General features: G+C 40.0%; 1 long non-coding RNA gene across 2 annotated transcripts in view; it reads right to left on the bottom strand.

Annotated features, from left to right (window-relative positions):
* Nucleotides 1-22,248, bottom strand: part of LOC120396900 — a 176,339-nt gene that overhangs the window by 54,095 nt on the left and 99,996 nt on the right. The window contains exons 5-7 of one of the 2 annotated variants that reach the window (XR_005593515.1): nt 17,878-17,999; nt 17,623-17,780; nt 16,740-17,529 (exon numbers count right to left, since the gene is read on the bottom strand). This is a non-coding gene — a long non-coding RNA (uncharacterized LOC120396900). Of the gene's footprint in view, nt 1-16,739; nt 17,530-17,622; nt 17,781-17,877; nt 18,000-22,248 lie in introns of those variants that run through there. The other variant, XR_005593516.1, reaches the window with a different exon arrangement.

Raw genomic sequence — 22,248 nt, 5'->3', positions numbered from 1 at the left:
CAGGTACTGGATATTCCTCTATCTATTGTACAGGTCAAGCCCACTAACACTCACTCTGTCATCCATACACACACGTTTATATTTACATATGTGTGTGTGTTCATTTTTGCAGCTGGAGCCAGCACTTTACTTTGCAAACTCGAGATTTGACCATGACATCACAAAGCCTGAAGATTGTCTCGTGGACTGAGAAGTAGTTGGATGCTTTCACAGAGTACACTGCCATGCCACTGTTCTATGAAAGAGTGTCTGACTATTTACAGTGTGCACTTGCCCTAATGTTTTTAACAATCTGTTGCCCTCCCCTGCTTGAATGAAATATGACCGGTCACATGCCTGGGGTATGATCTATCAATTTGTGCTTACAACAAAAGAAGACAGTTCTCCTTGCAGCAGTACCTACACCTCCCCTGTATATCCAGAGACAGTGCAGGGAGACAGCTGGTCCAAAGTCCACAGCAGAGGGCTAGGAGGGGAATTTTGGGGAGAGGTGGAGGGGTGCCGAAATGTTTAACCTCTGTTTGGTAATTGCACCATCAGAGATCTTCATTTATCCCATAAATCATAACTGCAGCATAAATAAAAATGGGATGGGGAGAATAAGCCTCTCTGTACTCCGCTGTGAAACTGTCCCATCAGAGGTAGAGCAAAGCTCCTTTCCAAGAAGGGACACCTGAGTCCTGCCATCAACCATTTGTAACAAAAAAGCCAGAGCTTCATCTGTTGTTGCTTCAGAGGCCAGTTATCTCACCTTTTCACAGACACAAATGCCTCAGGAACCCCAGCTGCAACACTGAAGCAGGTTATTTTATTATGTTTCCCCCTAGGAAACATCATTCCATACTGCATAGCACTTGCCCATGTTTCACTTTTTCCATTTACAGTCTCTGTGGCAGGCTAGGCTTTATTACGTCCTGAATCGGGGCTCCTTCCAGTGGGGGAATTGAGCCTAAATGGGGCCCAGATTCACTACAACCCACTCCCAATGAAACAAAAGCCTCCCCTTGCAAAAGTGTTCATGGTGCTCTGGGTGCCCGGCATTGCTAAAGCAACCTTCTCTTCTCAGTCCCCACAGAGTCGACCCTAGTTCTCTGGCAGTGAACACTCCACAGCTTATCCTTAAATCTAAACTCTGTGTGTGTCCATAGGCACCCTCCCAGCCCTAGGCCAGAATCCATAGACCCTGCCTTGATCCACCACAGTTTCTTCTCAGTGGGGCCAACTGTCATGATTTAATCATAAGTCTCCCAGTAGCTGGTGGTTTTCTTAAAGGCCCAGTTCCTGAATTCACGTGATTAGGTAAGAATGTCAGCTTTCATTTTTTTAAAAAGGTTTCTAGCCCTCCTAGTTGCAAAGAAAAGCTTGAAAACCTGCCCCAAGTGTATGCTAAAGACTCCAAATGCCATCAGGCATAGAACCCAAAATTATTTACAAAATCTTGTGACATTTTTAGCCAATCTCATGATTTGGGGGGCCTAACCCATGGTTTTTGAATGCTTCAGGAACTCTACAGAGTTTATTTCACAGACCTCCTGTCTTCTACAGCTGCCATAGCATGACTGAGCCAAGGACCTTAACTTGTAACAGACTTTTCTTAACTTGTCTCTGATTGCAAGGTCTTCAGAAGATTTCGCACCCAACTTTCTTCTGCATTTCAAATGTGGCCAGTTGCAAAAGGAGCTGGCCTGACCTGTAGGAAAAGGAATGCCTCTCTGAACATTCCCTCATCGTGAAAAGGGCATGAATCTTCCAGAACTATCACTTAGCATTTCTTGGCTATGGAGGACAGGGAATAAAACATCCCTCTGGCTGGAATGTCTGTTAACATCATGTTGCTCATGGGCACTTAAAGAAAAAATACTTCTTGTCTGATCTGCAGGCAATATGATTTTTTCCATGTACAATTACCATCTTTCAGTTAAAGAAATTGATGATTCAAATCATAAGGTGGAAGGGAAGAGAGCATATAGTGGATAACACAACTTAACCAATACTCAGAGGAGACTGATCAGTCTAGGGAAATGTATTTTAAGAGAAATATTCATTTTATAAAAAGAGTATTAATTTCACAGAATAAGTTCCTATTTCATGTACTGTATACACAACCTCTGCTACTTCCCATTTTATACTCACCACCTTTGTTATATCAGCAAGTTTTTAAACTTTCCCGTTTTTATTTTCTTCGTGGTCAGAAAAAGATAAATTCTCAGCAGTTAATTATCTTTAATGTTCAGTCCCATGTGCTCTCAAAACCAGCAGCTTTAACTGACACTGAAAACGTTTAAGAAAAAAACTAACTATCCTAAAAACAATTAGCCAGCCTATACCAGATGCACAAATGCATCTTGAAATGAATGTTTATGGATATAGTTCTATCACTCCAAACCCTCTGTATGCACATTTGTAAGTGCTCATGTGGTGTACAAATGTATCCTGTTGGCAATGCACTTGGTAGAAGTGTGGAATACTACCACATTTAAAGCCTTTGTTCTCCCACATGAGTCCTTCTGAGTTTTCCTCTCCACTTTGGCAGACTGTCTGTGCTCTTTCATTATAATTATGTCAACAGACTCTTTAAATCCTGTTTTGCCTTTGTTAAATGTGTTAATCAGAAACAGAAGAATCTATGTAATAATATTTACACTGCTATACCATCCTTTCATCCAAGGACCTCAATGCATTTTATAAGCATTAAGTAAAGAAACCAATGTACAAAGTGTTTAAGAGTCCTGTTGAGAGAATTTGAATCAGTGCCTTTATCTGCCTAGCTTAACAATTTCTCCAGTGAACAAACTCAGGGTGACCCCAGCACAAAGGAGAAATATGACATTATAAGGGGTACAACACACTACATTTTCAAGGAGATCACCACAAAACTGTTTATAACTGAGATACATTAAACCCAGTGAAAGATGATTGCCCTCAAACTCACATTTCCGCTTCTGTTGTGGTGTTCTGATATTAGCATATTGGGCTTTTATAAAAAAGCATATTTGTTTGCATTTTACTTATCTAGGAAAATTCAGTTCAGATGCAGCATCTGGTATTTAGCGATGTCTTGCTTTTCATCCAATTTTCCAGATGAACTGAGAGAACAAGGAGCTTTAACCAGCCGCCTAAGGTTACATGGTGAGCCAGTGGCTCAGCCCAAATGAGAAGTCAGAATGCTTGTTCACCTCCAACTCCCAGTGGGCGTTCTTTTTGCTAACCTATAGACCTCAGAGTCTGCTTACAAAACATCTACAGTGCAGCCCATGCCTTGGGCACAGTTTTCTCTTTACTCTTTGTGCTTTTTTTAATCTACAGCAGCAGCGTTTCTTTGTTTCATCTCTCATATGAAGCAACATATTTTGACACAGAGAACAGTAGTGTTTTTAAGGCCATATAGTAAAAATCTTGCAATCACCCACACTGCAGATACATAGGGGCCAGATTATGCAAGTTCCTGATTGCCAATTAAATCAGCGGGAGCTGCAGGTGCTCAGCATTTCATAGGTTCATCAGACCCTAGTATGTTATATCCATAGCGATGGGCACCCATGTGAACTGGCAGAAATGACAGCATGAGGATCAGTTCTGTTGTATTGATAACATATTCATTCTAAGGTGTACCCAATGTTTGTGCAATATTTATATCCATATACAGACATGTCCAGAGTTTATAATAAATAAATCTATAATATATTCCAAAACCCAAGCATGTAAGTAATGCAATATGGAGGTTGAAAAACCAAAGCGCACAAACCAAGAAATGCACTGATCATAGCTTAAAACATGGTCTGTTTTTATCAAAATCATTTGGAAAGGAATATAACATAAAATGGAATCTATTATGAAAACGTATATTAGTCTTCAGACTTGGCCTGATATTTACTTTTCAGTGAGAGCAGTAGACATATTAATTGTGCACCTATTTAAGTAGTAGTAAGGCTCTCTATCTTCCTATGTGATCTAGGTTTCATCTATTTTCAGTTACCTCCTGTTATGCAGTATGTTGGTGGCACCTGTACATGACTGGATATTGGTAGAGAAGTATCTATCCAGTTCTACAGTATACAGTAGATCTTGAGTAAACTTTTAAATCCCATATGCAGTTATAATGCTGCAAGTTCAAAAACAAACAATGCCAAACAGAATGGACAGACATTTTATATAGCACCTTTCAACCTTCAAGTATCCTTCCATCTCTATGTTTAAAACATTATATCACTCTTTGCAGTGTTGTTGTAGCTGTGTTGGTCCCAGGATATGAGCAAGACAAGGTGAGTGAGGTCTCAAAAGCTTGTCTCTTCCACCAACAGAAGTTGGTCCAATACAAGATATTACTTCGCCCACCTTGTCTCTCTCACATTACTATTTTTCAGGTCTGAGTTCTTTATCTATGCAAATTCTACTCAAAACAACTGCCGGAAAAACAAACAAAAAAAAACAGAGGTAGCAGAGGCAGCAGTAGACACTAAATCCAGAACGTATTTTGGAGAAAGTGATAACTTTTACAAAGGGTAATCACCAGATTCAGTGGAGTTAGACAAGGGCAGTATATCTTCCAAATCCCTGTCCACCTCCCAACCGGGCAATTCTACCTACAAATGATAGACTTCTGCATTAAAAATTGAAATGAATTTTTGATAATACAGTTCAAGGCACCAGGGAAGGGGTCAGACATTGACACATAGATGCTGATTATTCTGCTGATGGTACTGGGTCATGATCACAAGCAGACACAGATAATACTGAGGAGCAGGTGTTGTTACAGCTGAAGAGAAAGGGGCTATACAATGAAGCTATACAATGGTACTATTGAGGGGTAACAGGCTGAATACTTGGAATCAGATTCTTCTCTCTCCTTTACCCCAGTATAACACTCACAACTTCAGTGGAGATACTCCTGAGTTACACCATTGGAAGTATGAGGGGAATCAGCCCCAAACATCTGATCCTCCATTTCTTGCACCCTCTCTAGTCCTTTACACCACTGCAAAGTGCTTATAAAGGGCTACCACTGGTGAAAGTAAGTGGAGAGACCTGCTTTGGTACCATTTTATACCCTCTTTGCATAAACTGTAAATGGTTGAACAAGATGCAAGACAGGAGAGACCCAGGCTGTAGACTTGGTGGGTCTGTTGACCTTCTTCACTTAGAGTCCATTAATTAAGCTGCCATATGGGAATACACGGCAGCCTACTCCCATAGGGAATATCTGAATGGAGGAATAGGCTGAGCTTGCCACTCCTCCCTCCTCTCATCCCACTCTCCTCCAAAGATTGCAAAAAGGTGGAGTGCCCCCAGGAAACCATCAGGAGGGGGAGAAGACAGTTGCAAGCTACCAGGCCCTACCAGAAGACAGACAAAAGTTGTTCATGTGTTCATGATCATTTTATACCTACTACTTAGGAAGAAACATGAACAATTAGATAAGCAATTATACAAGGGTCATTAGTATGCAGGCAGAAGAATTAAGCACTAAAGGCCTGGCAAAGACTCCGGTGTTATTACCTTTTCTACACCCATCCACCTGACTTCTCCTTCTGTGTGGGGTTTTTGCCAGGTCTTTATCAGGCTCCTGTGTAAATTCTAGTTAGAGGGGGCTGTTTTAGGAACTCAAGCTAAACAAAAATGTCTCTTTCTCTCCTCCAATCCCTATTTTCAGTCATACTTATGCCCTTCACCTAAACACTAGTTAGAACAGAAGAAAAAAAAGTCACCCTAAATGTTAGGCTGCTATCTACCTGAAGTGCCATCGACTTGTCCTTGACCTTCACCTTGTCAAAGAAAAGTCTGTGAATAATTCATAAAAGGGTCTGACCAACTTGGTGTTCCCTGTTCTCTCTCTCTCGTTCACACTCTGTCTGGGGGAGGGGACAGAATCCTCTCTAAGATTTCCTCTCACATCGTGTCACTAGCAAGCCTTCCCTGCATTCTGAATAGACTTGACTATAGTAATATTGTTCTGCTGAGACAAGAACTATGATCAGCACAACAGCACTGTTAAAAATGTTATAGGCTTCATAAAAACAATCACATCAGCTATAAAACGGTAGGTGATCATGAGTGCTGCACCACTCTCATCATAACTTAGCTTGACTTGTCTGGATGGAGAAACAAATTATAGATAATTCTCTTTTCTTTCCTCCATTACTGTGCAAAGTGATACAATGTACCTATTCCCTGCAAGACCTCTGCAACTGTAAAGAGAGAACAATGGTTTTTTAAATGATAGGAGATGAGATCTGGGTTTGGAAACTGTCTAGATAGTGTTGCTAGGTCTGTTAAAAGGCAGAACTAAGTAATGCCCAGCATGTTTTCTTAGGTTTATGTTTGCTGGGAATGGTACTCTGGGTAGCCTAGCTGCAGTGCATCAAGCAACTCCATTTGACACCCAAAATCAGCATTTCTTGCACACTCAAGGTTCCCATTAAAGGCAGCAGAAATTTCAGGTGCACAGGGATGCAGGTGGAACATAATATATGTCGTTTAAAAAACTTGCATTGGTGTTGCCAACTCCTTAGTCCTCATATCTACTGTTCAGCCTTTCACACTGAATAAGGTGGTAAGTAACAGTCAGCATGGATTTGTCAAAAACAAATCATGTCAAACCAACCTGATAGCTTTCTTTGACAGAGTAACAAGCCTTGTGGATGGGGGGGAAGTGGTAGAGGTGGAATATCTTGATTTTAGTAAAGCTTTTGATACTATCTGGCATGACCTTCTCATAAACTAGGGAAATGCACCCTAGATGGAGCTGCTATAAAGTGGATGCAAAACTGGTTGGAAAACCATTCCCAGAGAGTAATCAGTGATTCACAGTCATGCTGGAAGGGCATAATGAGTGGGGTCCCGCAGCGATCATTTCTGGGTCGAGTTCTGTTCAATATCTTCATCAATGATTTAGATAATGGCATAGAGAGTACACTTATAAAGTTTGCGGACGATACCAAGCTGGGAGGTATTGTAAGTGCTTTGGAGGACAGGATTAAAATTCAAAATGATTTGGACAAACTGGAGAAATGGTCTGAAGTAAATAGGATGAAATTCAATAAGGACAAATGCAAAGTACTCCATTTAGGAAGGAACAATCAGTTGTACACATACAAAATGGGAAATGACTGCCTAGGAAGGAGTACTGCAGAAAGGGATCTGGGGGTCATAGTGGACCGAAAGCTAAATATGAGCCAACAGTGTAATGCTGTTGCAAAAAAAGCAAACATCGTTCTGGGATGTATTAGAAGGATTGTTGTAAACAAGACACAAGAAGTAATTCTTCCGCTCTACTCCACGCTGATTAGGCCTCAATTGAAGTATTATGTCCATTCTGGGATCCACATTTCAGGAAGGATGTGGACAAATTGGAGAAAGTCCAGAGAAGAGGAACAAAAATTATTAAAGATCTAGAAAACATGACCTGGAAAGATTGAAAAAACTGGATTTGTTTAGTCTGGGAAAGAGAAGACCGAGAGAGGAGATGATAATTTTCAAGTATGTAAAAAGTTGTTACACGTAGCAGGAAGAAAAATTGTTTTTCTCAACCTCTGAGGATAGGACAAGAAGCAATGGGGTTAAATTGCAGCAAGGGAGGTTTAGGTTGGACATTAGGAAAAACTTCCTGTCAGGGGAGTTAAGCACTGGAATAAATTGCTTAGGGAGATCATTGGAGACTTTTAAGAGCAAGTTAGACAAACACCTGCCAGGAATGGTCTAGATCATTAGTCCTGCCACAAGTGCAGGGGACTGGACTAGATGATCTCTTGAGGTCCCGTCTAGTTCTATGGAGTTTCTAAAATTTTGTGAATATACTTTATAAATTCTAAATATTTATCAGCCTCAGAGACTTTACCCAATGATTATTGGGACTCTTTCTAATTAAACACAAAACAACCTCCATTGCTAGGATTTGCCCTGGAAGGCATTGGCATTCAGATACTACAATGATGGGGCAATATGAGCTCTTAGACAAATAGATACGTAGAAAGTAGGGGTGCCAAGTGATTAAAAAAATTAATCATGATTAATTGCACTGTTAAACAATAATAGAATACCATTTATTTAAATATTTTTGGATGTGTTCTACATTTTCAAATATATTAATTTCAGCTACAACACAGAATTCAAAGTGTACAGTGTTCATTTTATATTTATTTTATTACAAATATTTGCACTGTAAAAACAAAAGAAATAGTATATTTAAATTCAACTAATACAAGTACTGTAGTGCATTCTCTTTATCATGAAAGTTGAACTTACAAAAGTAGAATTATGTATAAAAAACTGCATTCAAAAATAAAACAAATGTAAAACTTTAGAACCTACAAGTCCACTCAGTCCTACTTCAGCCAATCACTCAGACAAACAAGTTTGGTTACAATTTGCAGGAGATAATGCTGCCCACATCTTGTTTACAATGTCACCTGAAAGTGAGAACAGGTGTTCGCATGGTACTGTTGTAGCTGGCATCGCAAGATATTTACGTGCCAGATGCGTTAAAGATTCGTATGTCCCTTCATGCCTTCAACCACCATTCCAGAGGACATGCATCCATGCTGATGATGATGGGTTCTGCTCAATAACAATCCAAAGCAGAGCTGACTGACGCATGTTCATTTTAATCATCTGAGTTAGATGCCACCAGCAGACAGTGATTTGGGTTCTATAGTTTCCGCATCGGGCTGTTGCTCTTTTAAGACATCTGAAAGCATTCTCTATATCTCGTCCCTCTCAGATTTTGGAAGGCACTTCAGATTGTTAAACTTTGGGTCAAGTGCTGTATCTATCCTTAGAAATCTCACATTGGTACCTTCTTTGAATTTTGTGAAATGTGCTGTGAAAGTGTTCTTAAAATGAACATGTGCTGGGTCATCATCCGAGACTCCTATAACATGAAATATATGGCAGAATGTGGGTAAAACAGAACAGGAGACATACAATTCTCCCCCAAGGAGTTCAGTCACAAATTTAATTAACACATTATTTTTTTTAATGAGAATCATCGGCATGGAAGCATGTCCTCTGGAATGGTGGCCGAAGCATGAAGGGTCATATGAATGTTTATCATATCTGGCATGTAAATACCTTGGAATACCAGCTACAAAAGTGTCATGCAAATGCCTGTTCTCACTTTCAGATGACATTGTAAATAAGAAGCATTCAGCAGTATCTCCCGTAAATGTAAACAAACTTGTTTGTCTTAGCAATTGGCTGAAAAACAAGTAGGACTGAGTGGACTTGTAGCCTCTGAAGTTTTACATTGTTTTTTTTTTTGAGTGCAGTTATGTAACAAAAAAAATCTACATTTGTAAATTACACTTTCGTGATAAAGAGATTGCACTACAGTACTTGTATGAGGTGAATTGAAAAATACTATTTCTTTTGTTTATCATTTTTACAGTGCAAATATTTGTAATAAAAATAATATAAACAGAGCACTGTACACTTTGTATTCTGTGTTGTAATAGAAATCAATATATTTGAAAGTGTAGAAAAACATCCAAAAATATTTAATAAATTTCAATTGGTATTCTATTGTTTAACAGTGTGATTAATTGTGATTAATTTTTTTTATCAAAATTTTTTTTTTAGTTAATCATGTGAGTTAACTGCAATTAATCTGCAGCCCTAGTAGAAAGCTTGTATTCTTTGTGTGGACAAATGGCCAAAAGATACAGATGCTTGTCTTTTGGGGAGAACACTGCAAGAGAAGAAAATCTTCTCAGATCTTCAACAAAATATAGGACTTGCGGTCTGTTCTATTCAGTTTGTTATGCTGTGCCTGTTACTGTGATAGCTGAACACCTGAATTTGTACCTGGGCCTCCAAAAAAGACTACACATCTTACTTAAGTCACTACTGAACAGTTCCCCCACCTCCCTTTTTTTGTATGTGAATGTTTGGGTTTCTCTTTCCTTTTGAAGCTTATCTGTAACACAGAAGTTCAAAGCTGTTCTCCCACTTCAGAATCTCCATTAATGGTCAAATATTAACTGAAGGCCAGACTGTGGACTGGCCCTTGTTCACCAATATAATAAGCTCTCTTTATTTTGTACTTCCTGTAGACACTAGCTGGTAATGTATTTGGTCTGGTGTCCCAACAGGCAGCCTACTGTAACTTTCTGGGGTAGTTATTGTTTAGAAATCCATTGGCCATGCACACCACTCTAGTATAATTCATCCCAGCTAGTGAAGAGCTAATGAATGAAATATCCTTGAAGTTCCTCTATTTATTTTTTTTAAAAGAGAGGTAAACATATAAACCAGCCACCCAGCTGGCTTCTGCACACAGAACTCAAGAAGAGAAGTATTGACTCTACCATGTTTCCTTTGGGTATTATATAAACAAAAAGTAGTGAGGGAAAAGCAAATATTCACTTAAGCCAGCCTGGTAACTGCCCAGCCCAGACATTCAAATATGTTACTTATAGCGCCATAATATTAATAAATAAATAGTTTCCTGAAGGAGAAAACATAAATGCGTCCATTCGATAAGCAATATACATTTGCTTTGCTATAATAGAGAAGCTGCAAAGCAAAGCCAGCCAGTGTTCTATATCTTCTTGGACTGTTTGTAACGCTGGCAAACCAAGTGCCAGCTCTATCCAAGGCCATAGGTGTTAGCTAATAACTGACAAACTCATAGCTGGAAAGCAAAGCAGCTCACTTGTTTCTTAGTTGGGTTCAAAATAGGTATTAATCTTATAAGCATGTATTTAGTGTTTAGACTCTGAAATGCTTGTAATTCACCTCAAGCATTAATCTCACTTGTAATGTCTGTATTCCATGCTATGAGAAAATATGTACGTTTTGCTTTATAACTTTGAAAATGTTTGCTTTGCACTTGTTAACCCAGGCATGGGAATCATCCCTCCTGCCCATTCAGGACACCTGTCAAGATAGTCTGTTAATAATAAATGGGCCATTAAGGAACATCAGGACACAAAGGATTGGTGAATGGCCCTAACACACCTTGGAAATGCTACTTGCAAGGGAGCTCATTTCATGGACTGGAAGACTAAGGCTGTGGCTACACTTAGCACTTCAAAGCGCTGACGCTGTAGCGCTGCCGCGGCAGCGCTTTGAAGCGCTAAGTGTAGTCAAAGCGCCAGCGCTGGGAGAGAGCTCTCCCAGCGCTGTCTGTACTCCACCTCCCTGTGGGGAATAACGGACAGCGCTGGGAGCCGCGCTCCCAGCGCTGGGGCTTTGACCACACTGGCGCTTTGCAGCGCCGCAATTTGCAGCGCTGGAGAGGGTGTGTTTTCACACCCTGCTGCAGCGCTGCAAATTTGTAAGTGTAGCCAAGCCCTAAATGTAAAAGATAAAACAAGGTCACAAGAGAATTTTTTCATCTCTTTGCTGTTTTAACTCTCACAGGGCCAGAGACTCTACACTGAAGTGTGAGATTCCCCCAGGGTTATCCCTGGTTTGCCCTGAAAGACATTTTAAATTGACAGATCACTACAACTCTATCGCTCTTAGGATTTAGATTGCAACTCATCTGTGTGTATATGTTGCTTGCTTTCACCTATAAATAACTCTCTTATTCCTTTTCCTAGTTAATAAACTTTTAGATAATGTACAGGTGGTGGCTTTGGTGTAAGACAGGGGTGGCAAACTTTTTGGCCCGAGGGCCACATCGGGGAATAGAAATTGTATGGAGGGCCATGAATGCTCACAAAGTAGGGGTTGGGGTGCAGGAAGGGGTGCAGGCTCTGGGGTGGGGCTAGGAATGAGGAGTTTGGGGTGTAGGAGGGTGTTCTGGGCCCACCCCTGGTGTAAGATCTAGGGTACCAACTGATCTGGGTTAAGTGACTAGTCTCATGGGACTGGAAGAAATGTGTGTATTTTGTGATTTTTGGTGTAAGTGACCATTTATCATCACTAAGTCCAGCTTGACTGGGTAGCAAGATAGACTGGAGAGCCTAAAGGAATTGTCTATGACTCTAGACTGATATAGTGATTCAGGAGTTCACATTTGTTACTAGGTTGGTGAAATCTAATTATAAAACATACCACTAGCTTGTGGTGTCTGCCCTGTTTTTGACAGTCTGCCCTGAGGTAGGCATTCATAGATGTGAGCTGCTCCAGACAACATGACAGTGGCATGCAGAAACATTGCTCTTCCCCTACTCCACTCCCTCAAAAAGACTTTTTTAAGAGACTAAATTTAATTATTCACCATGACCCTTACTATTATGAAGGCAGATAGTCACCCAAACCAAATAATTCCATCTTCTGGCTTGTTACAAAAGAATTTCCACTAAAACTAGAGCTGGGTCCAAGCTTAAAAGTTTGAATCTGAATCCAAAGTTAGTGAGCGAGTGTGAGAGAGAGAGAGTTTAGAGCAGAAGTTCTGCCTTATCACTAATTAAAACTCTGTTTACACATAATTTTCTGAAACATTCTCCATACTGAACTCAAATTTTCCATTTTCCATGCTTGGTATGTGAGTAATGCAGCTAACCCAAACCCAGCCAAAAAAAAGCTTTATAACTCCAAACACCATCATGTGATATATGTGTGTGTGTTTATGTGTGTGTACACACACATGCGCGCACATGATGGGATGGTATAAAGATTTCACAGTCATGGGACGGATGGTGATCTTATCCAGGAATGGAAAACCTATAAGTGAATTATGTAGGAGGGTGAATATAGATACCATTCTGCATAAGAAGCATCACTTCCAGAGAGACTACGAACTATTCCTTAAGTGCGCTGTCGGTAAAGCTGGGCACTATTATTGCAGTGAGTTCCAACCATACAGATTTATGAGGAGGAGAAACATATTGTAACTAATACCTTTAGAAAATTCTAAAAGTCACCTACAATAGATTTTCAATACACAAAAATATAGCAGTGTTAAGATTCAATATTTCCTGGCCTACAAGGGGTTGAAACCAAAGCCTTATACTGTTGGGAAGTAGTGAGTCATGGCTTTCTAATGGTATAAATGTCCAATTTCTAGCCCTGATGGTTTACAAGATGGTAAATCTTAAACCTGTCACTGGTCCAGGAGTGAATATTTCTAATCCTGGGCCTTGGGGGAGAAATTAAACATTCTGCTATCATGGTGAAGGGTGCTGCAGAAAAATCTGAATTAAATAGAAATTCCAGTTTTGGGAGCAAGAAGAAAACATTTATGTGGTCAGATGTTTTAAGAGTGATTTATTACGATGCTGACTATTTGAAAGTTGTGCAGAGATTCGGAATGTTAGAAGCATTTCTGGCAGAGATGGATTAGTCGGCAGAGTGCAAATAAGGCAGTTAAAGAAGCAAGATAAAATGGCATATATAATATGAATATTACCACTCCATATGTGATTACCTATATTATACCATATATTGAAGATATATTATGTCATGCTGATAACTTTTAAAACATCAGGACAACTAGCTAATTTTAGGATGTGTGGCAAATTGCCGGCACTATTATGATGGGTCTCGTGCTTTCTCTTCTTTGGGGGGGTTCAGGGCACCATTTCTTGCCCCTGAATTGGAATATTAATTGCCCCACTAGTGTCTTTGAGGAGGGGAGTGGAGAGGGAGAGACCTAGGCCCGCCCTCTACTCCAGGTCCCAGCCCAGGGGCCCTGAGGATAGTGGTGAACCACTTGAACTGGCGGTTCCTTCCCCTGGGCTACTTCCCTCTCCTGCCCTTCAGCTCGTGGGGGGCTTCCTGCCCTCCCTCTGCACAAGCCAGGTGCCCCTTACCTAGGGTCTTGGACTTCTTAGCCCACCACAGCACTCCTCCAACTTTCCTCTGCTTCTCTTCAAACTGTTCTCTGCTCCAATACCAATCCTTTTTGCTCCAACTCCCACACTGTCTGATTGAAGCAGGGGGGGTTTATCATGTGACTGACTGCAGGTACTCTAATTGGCTTCAGGTGCTCTAATTGGCTTCAGGTGCTCTAGTTAATCTATAGCAAACTTTCTTCCCCTTACAGGGAATAAGGCTCCCTTGTAACACTCTCCTGCTGCCCTCTGGCCATGCTGTATCACACATGCCACTATACTAAAATGTACAAAATTAAAACCAAGAAAGTGATCCAAGGACACTTTGAAATACTTTGAAAAATAAGCTAAAGGAATGTCTTTGAAATTCTGTTGACAGACATTTCAGCATCCTGTTCAATATTCCAGATAACCTTTCAATTGAAAAGTAACTGAGCTTGGTGTAAAATGTTGCAGAATGAATTTGAAACATTATCACACTTCCAGGACAAGGGAATGAGATCCTTCTCCACAGAAGACACAGTTTAAATAGAGATTTGTAATAAATAGTTTAACAGTTTGTTGCCATGGCATTGTTCTCCTAAACTCACCATAACTTTAAAGTCTGCTAAACCAATGGTTCTCAACCAGGGGTACATGTATTCCTGGGGGTATGCAGAGGTCTTCCAAGGGGTACATCAACTCACCTAGATATTTGTCTAGTTTTACAACAGACTACATAAAAAGCACTAGCAAAGTCAGTACAAACTAAAATTTCATACAATGACTTATTTATACTGTTCTATATACTATAGACTGAAATGTAAGTAGACCATTTATATTCCAATTCATTTGTTTTATAATTACACCTCTACCCTGATATAACGCTGTCCTTGGGAGCCAAAAAATCTTACCACGTTATAGGTGAAACCGCATTATATTGAACTTGCTTTGATCCACTGGAGTGCGCAGCACCCCCAGCCCCCATACCCACCTCCCCAGAGTGCTGCTTTACAGTGTATCTGTATTAGTATTATATCGGGTCACGTTATATCAGGGTAGAGGTGTATATGGTGAAAGTGAGCAATTTTTCAGTAATACTATGGCTGTGATGCTTTTGTCTTTTTATGTCTGATTTTGTAAGCAAGTTGTTTTTAAGTGAGGTGAAACTTGGGGGTACACAAGACAAATCAGACTCCTGAAAGGGGTACAGTAGTCTGGAAAGGTTGAGAGCCACCGTGCTAAACAACCCACAGTTGTTGTGTCAGATATACATCAAATGCAGGATTTGCAGTTGATACAACGGGATAGGGAAAATGAGATTGAGAAAGACTGAAGCAGTTAAAACCATTTAAAGCTGCTAGTCTTCACTCTCAGCTAGCAAATCACAACCTTGACCTGTGAAATGCGGGCCAGTGTCGGGTGACCATGGGACATGTGTGAGCTGTGGATATAAGCCCAAAGCATCTGCTAGGGGACCTGAGCCCAGAACTGTCTAATCCAGGAGTATCATGTTGCCTTACCAGATAAAATTAAAATAGCCATAAACCGTACAGATGTTTCAAGCTATTCAGGGATAAACATAAAAATTAAGTCCAGTTTCTTTTGAACTCTAAAGCTTTGAACTGTGTAGCTCAGTGGAACTATTTGGTGTTTAGAAAGTCATGCTCCTGCACACCTCCAATCCAGCAGAAGTTTTACTTTAACAGAGAACCTCCTTTAAAAAAAACTAAAAAGCTGAACAAAAATATTAAAAACAATAAAAAATGATGGTATCCAAGACAGGAGGCCAGATCCCAGTAGGTTAAAATGGCATAGCTCCCTTGAAATCATTAAAGTCATTGAAGCGACACCAATTTATAGCAGCTGAGGAGTTGGCCCAAAGAGTACACATTTTAACTCCTGTTTTTCCATTTCCAGTGTAATTCAGGAGTAATTCCATTAAAGCCAATGCAGTTACATGGGACAGGGGGAGATGTCAAATGAGATGAGAATCAGGCCCTTAACTTTAATGACTTATCTGGAAGTCAACTATCATAAAATGAGTCCTTTGAAGAATTTGGATAATTTCAAAAAGAAAAGTTTTTGGTTAGGGATGGTGCAGAAGATTCATATTGGGTTGCTGGGCCTTTTATTTCTAAGTCTCTGGTTCAAATCCAGCCCAGGTTAGTAGTAAGGACAATACTGAAATCAGCGAGATGGTTTCAGTCAGTAACCAGCAGGTAAGTGTCCACATGAAATGGAATCCTACCACAAATAAAACTAAATGTATACCCTGGTTTGGTTTGGTCTGTTGTTACTGAACTATTCCCTCAGCGCAGGATCCACAGACTGGGAAACTAAATTATCCTCTCACAACGATTCATTGCCCTTCCAAGTCAGGGTTAAAGTGCATTGAGAGAGCAGCATGAAAGATCTCACTATACCGCTACCGCCCATGTACCTCCCCTTCTGGGAGAACAAAGAGGAGACTGTCTTGGCAAGCTGCCCCTTTTCACCAACATTAAATTCACACAATTCTCATTACGTTAAGAATGTTTTTTTTTCCCCTCTTGCTGTTTATTGCTCACTACCCCTTCCAACTGAAAGTCACAAAAAATACATCACTGCTTCTTAAGGTTCTACAGCTATCCACGGGCAAGTTATTCACACTGCACCATAGTGTGAATCCCAGTCACTGAGAGTCCAATTGGTCTGTAACTTATTAAGTCTCCATAGAGGCCAGGGCCTCAGTTCTCAGTTCTGTACAGGCATCCAGCCATCTTATTCGGCAAAGGTGTTATTTTCATTCCTTCACTCCTTCAAGATGGTTATGTAATCTAAGGTTTCAGAAGGCCCTCCCCAAATGAGGAGTCAAACTGCCCTTCTGTGACATTTAACTCCTAGAATCTAAAGATTCTGCAAATAAACAATTTTTGCCACCACTTGTGGTTTCTCCTGGCACAGGAGAGCTCTCAGGAGATATTGTGGACAGAAAAGCTATCAGTGCAGCAAGATAGCTGCACCTTTGTTATTTTTCATTTTAATTTAAGGTCCATTTACTACAAGGGAAAATCCTTATCCCACTATACAAACCCACATACAGAGATCCAGTTCAGGTCTGCTGTGCCTATGTTTCCATGTCTGAAATGGAAATTTTATTTTATTACCATCTACAGCAAGACTGCAGTGAATCAGCAACTCAAACAGAAACAATTCAGCAGAGGGGCTATGTTTCCTTTTTCTCAAACATCAGACTAATATCACTATCACCAAGCTGTGTTGAATCAGGAGAGCACTGTACCTGGACACCAGCAGGTCTTGCACTTCAAATGTCCCAATCTGGCTAAGCACCCTTCACTCCCCTTGACTTCATTAGGAATTGAGGGTGCTCAACACTAGTTTGGATGAAACCCTAAAAGTGTTGCTCCAATGAATACAGAAAACAGACTGCAGTCATTTGCAAGGAAATCACTCCTTAGACGTCTTCTCGTGGCATCATAAACTACAAGAGGTTTATGAGGTCTACATGACAATAAAGCAAAATTAATTCCACATAACTCACTGCAGCTCCACTTCTTTGCTTTTGCTTTTGCTTTTAATAGAGTTGAGTCATTTATAGCAAGGTTCTGGTTTTAAAATGGAGAATAGAATGAAGGTCCCGAATTCTTCCAGTCTGTTGCAGTTCTAGTTACCTCCATTTACAAAGAAGTTCTCTCACGAGTGAACAATGAATTCTTTATATGATGGATCCACTGTACTTGGTGTCAATGGGGTTTTAGAGATGTTCAAATGTTCAGAAATAACTAGTCACGCCATTTACTTTTCAAACATCATGTAAACTAGCTGAAAACTAGGGCCAAAAATGATAAAATATTAAAAGCTGTATTAAAATAAATTTTGGACTAATTTTACCCCTTTGTTGGAAAGAGGACAAACAACTTACATGTATGAGGTAATATCATAGTCTTCTGCAATAACAGCATCTGCATTTGATTTCAGTGGATTTGTAGACTACAATTCATGAACTGGAGGCTCAACTTTTAAAAAATCCTTCCCTGAAGATTGTTTTCGTATCTCAAATGAAATAACTAATTGAGCTGCCTATAATGAAGTGAAAAAGAGCTAATATGGCTGCCTGCTGTGCAAGAAGCATGAAAAAAAGAAATGCCATTTTGAATCTTCTTAGTTTTATACTTACTTCACCTATTGAGACTCAGGTTAGATGCAGCATATAGTTTTCATGTATCCATGGTTTTTACTTAGTTTTCTGGTGGGTTAGCTGAGGCACAATACAGTCTGATGACCTTTGTCAAGGTTACTCTGCAAGAAAGTATCTCAAATTAGAAACCAGGATCTCTGTCCTTTATTTGCTCCCAGATGACAGCTTCCATTAACTATCTGACTTGCAATTACAAGACTTCTCAGGGACTCTTGATTCTAACATTATAGAATGAACATTGATTCCAAAGGCCAAAGCTTGCAACCTTAACATACTAATAATTAACACTGCTTCCTACCAATGCATTAGTGCAGTACGAATGTCCTCTGAATCTGAGATGTATACACACACACAAAAAGAACAGGAGTACTTGTGGCAACTTAGAGACTAACAAATTTATTTGAGCATAAGCTTTCGTGGGCTACAGCTCACTTCATCGAATGCATAGAATGGAACATATAGTAAGGAGATATATATACGTATTCAGAGAACATGAAAAGGTGAGTGTTCCCCTACTAACTCTAAGAGGCTAATTAATTAAGATGAGCATGCCATCAGGGGCTCGTTCACCTGAACATTACCAATGTGATATACGCCATCATGTGCCAGCAGTGCGCCTCTGCCATGTGCATTGGCCAAACCAGACAGTCTCTACACAAAAGAATAAATGGACACAAATCTGACATCAGGAATCATAACATTCAAAAACCAGTAGGAAAACACTTCAGCCCCTCTGGTCACTCAGTAACAGACTTAAAGGTGGCAATCTTGCAACAGAAAAGCTTCAAAATCAGATTCCAATGAGAAATTGCTGAACTTAAATTAATATGCAAACTAGATACCATCAATTTGGGCTTGAATAGAGACTGGGAATGGCTGAGCCATTACACACATTAAGTCTATTTCCCCATGTTAAGTATACTCACACCTTCTTGTCATTATCACTACAAAAGTTTTTTTTCTCCTGCTAATTGCTAGTGACTTTTAAACTGTGTCTTCTGTGGAGAAGGATCTCATGGCAGAGGGGCAGTGCTGGCACATGATGGCATATATCACATTGGTAAATGTGCAGGTGAACAAGCCCCTGATGGCATGCTCATCTTAATTAATTAGCCTCTTAGAGTTAGTAGGGGAACATCCACCTTTTCATGTTCTCTGTATGTGTATATTTATCTCCTTACTATATGTTCCATTCTATGCATCCGATGAAGTGGGCTGTAGCCCATGAAAGCTTATGCTCAATTACATTTGTTAGTCTCTAAGGTGCCACAAGTACTCCTGTTCTTTTTGCAGATACAGACTAACATGGCTGCTACTCTGAAACACACACAAAAAATACCTTTGCCAATTACCTATTAAACTGCACTGAATCTAATTAGTCTCTTTCTCTTTAAAAAGCAAGGGAAACTCTCTAATTAATGCCCAGCACTGAATTTCAACAGAATGTATTTAATTTTGGTTTAGAACTGCTAAGGGACATGATGTATTGTGGCTGGACTTTTCAGTGTTGCTTTCGTGAGAACTAAAGAAGTGAGTATAAGTGAAGTATGTGAGGCTGGCAGAAACATTATTCCTTTGAGCATGAGCAAGATCACTCCTCTCCAAGAGACAGTATATGTTAGCACAGTGTGACACCTTCAGAACCACCGGTGACCCCATTCCTGTAACTACAGTGTTCTATCATATTCTAATTGGTGATCAGTACTTATGCATGGTTTACACTGAGGTTGGTATAAAAGATCAAATCTTATTCTCCCATAGGTTTTTTAAGGGATGAGCATGCCCTATTTTGCATTGCTGTGATGTCAGCTGGGCTGTAGTAGCATTACCCTTTTTGTTTAATAGTTCAACTAATAAAACAACTGTGAAAGTTTAATCCACAACCAGGAGGAAATTAGCTAATAGTCTATAGTTAAATAATAACAACCAAGGTCAACGCTTAACTAAATATTCAGTAATCAGCGATTAGATTTTGTCGGTCGGTCTTTTTAAAGTCCCTTACTGAAGATGACCTTTTTCTTTTTGATTAGATATCTGTTCAGGCTGAGTTGTTATTGATCAAGATGCTGACCTTACTGCCATCACAGGCATTCCTACAATGCTAATCTTTTCACATACTGTGTGCATGTAGCTGCTGAAAAACATCAGAATGATAAGATAAAACTGATGATTGCTTAGTTAATCAGCAAGGTCCCATTTTTGGTATTCTGGATTTTGATTCTTTCCCCATTCTTATAAAATGCATTCCTAGCATACAACTACAGAGAAAAAGATTCCCTGGGGTTTTCATTCTTTGGTGCAAATCCTGTGTTGCATCCACCACCCAAGAACAGCCCTGAATACAGAAGGGTGAGGAAGGGCGGGAGGGAAAGTTCAGTAGTTTGAGCATTATCCTGCTAAACCCAAGGTTGTGAGCTCAATCCTTGAGGGGGCCACTTAGGGATCTGGGGCAAAATCAGTACTTGGTCCTGCTAGTGAAGGCAGGGGGCTGGACTTGATGACCCTCAGGATATCTCCATTATTAAAAAAAAAAAACTTGGAGAATCTATGTACAAGTCGCTCTCCACCTCCCTGCAAAGTAGAGTTTGGAAGAACAACTGAAAGGAGCTATTGTATCAGCTATCACCCTCCACAAAGCACAGGCACAGCTGCAGCATGGTTTATTGAAGCCTAGGGGCTTACGTAGCAGCTGCAGAGTCACTCTGTGGACCATAGGAAAACAATACATCTTAACCAAGGATTGTATGGTGGGAAAATGTGACAGAGAAGAAATCTGAACCCCTACCTCACTTATACTATTTGCAAACCCTTAAAATTCTAAACTCCTGAGATTACATCTGCTCCTAAAAATAATAATCCTCCAAGCCCTCCCTCGCCATACCTGTAACTCTAGCTGTTAGAAGGAAATTATAATTCTACACTCATGGGTCCACATTTCCTGGGTGTGGCTTGCTCTTTTCCCCAAAGATTGTATTCTCTTCACGAGGACTTATCTTCACTCATTCACAGCAGCCTCTAGACTGGGGACTTTCCCTTGTTTAAGAAAAGGACCTTTGTTCTCTCAGTGTGAGGTGGGAACTTAAACGTTCCTTCACAGAAACCAGTATGATGAGGTGAATTACATGCATTTTTAAAAATATGCCTAGGCATCTAGCTTTGCTCAACCTCATGAGAGTGACTGCCATGAGAATGTTGAGTTTAAGTCACAAGAGACAATTTAAACCACCTTAGAAGTCTGTTGAATCTAAGAAAATGCAGAGATCATAATGAAACTCTGGAATTGATTTCTCCTCTCATTTGCACTGATGTAAATCAGGAATAACTCTACTGATACCAGTGGAGTGGGAATGGTGTAAAACCAGTATAAGTGAGCCTTTCTGTCCTCTGGGTATCTAGGTTTTCATACTGTACCATGATATCTGAGCATGTCATAGTAAAATCTATGATCTGCTCTAGGCTAGAAGAATTAAACCATATAAAGCACCTAGAATTAAAGCTGAAACTGATTAATATTTGTGGGCGTTCGGTTTTGAATTTTCAGCAAATCAAATGGCCAGGAAATAAAGTGTTTCAGAAAAGGCAGTGACCCCTTACCTCCTATAGCTTGGTTGTTAGGGCACTCACCTAGGCTTTGGGAGACTCAGGTTCAAACTCCCTACTCTAGCACATGGACTTGAATCCAAGTCCCGCCCCCATTCAAGCTATGAGATATTCTGGAACAGAGTTCTCCCAGAGAGAGAGAGCATGAGAATGACTCTGTAAGTTGGGGTTAGGGCACTCAGCTGTTGTGCGTGTGCACATAGAGAGAACCAAAGCAGTGCAACACTGAGGCTTTATTCCTTTGTCTTCTAGCACTTACTGAAAATAAAGTTATCTAAGTTCCTATGCATGACCCTATGAGCTATTTATTGTAACACCACTACTGTTCCACAGTGCACCAGTGGGTTTGTGAAATCTATCAGAAATCACATTGCTTCTGTGAGCTGAGCTGAGAATTTGTGGGACTGATACCAAGTGGCCGTTTCAACTGAAACAGTTTAAGACAGCACTGGTGTGGACATGAGACAAACCTTAAACTGGTTAGTGTGGACACCCTGAACTATTTGTGAAAATTTTCAAGATTTTGACTTTTCATTCCAATTGCGGATAGGACAAAAATTTAAATTTCAAAACATTTGGCAGGATAGGAAAGCCCTTTCCTGCCCAGCTCTAGTTATTATCTTGAACCATAAATTAATGAAAGTTTGTGAAACTGATGGGAAAGTTTTAACAAACCCAGCCTTAATTACTGGGTTGTAGTAAAATCCAAACCCAAGCAAATATAATCTGATTTTTGTGTATCATTATGAA

This window comes from Mauremys reevesii, linkage group 2 (genome assembly GCF_016161935.1).
Source record: "Mauremys reevesii isolate NIE-2019 linkage group 2, ASM1616193v1, whole genome shotgun sequence".
Classification (NCBI taxonomy): Eukaryota; Metazoa; Chordata; order Testudines; family Geoemydidae; genus Mauremys; species Mauremys reevesii.
Note: the sequence above shows the minus strand (reverse complement) of the source record. Positions and strands in the feature narration are given on the sequence as shown.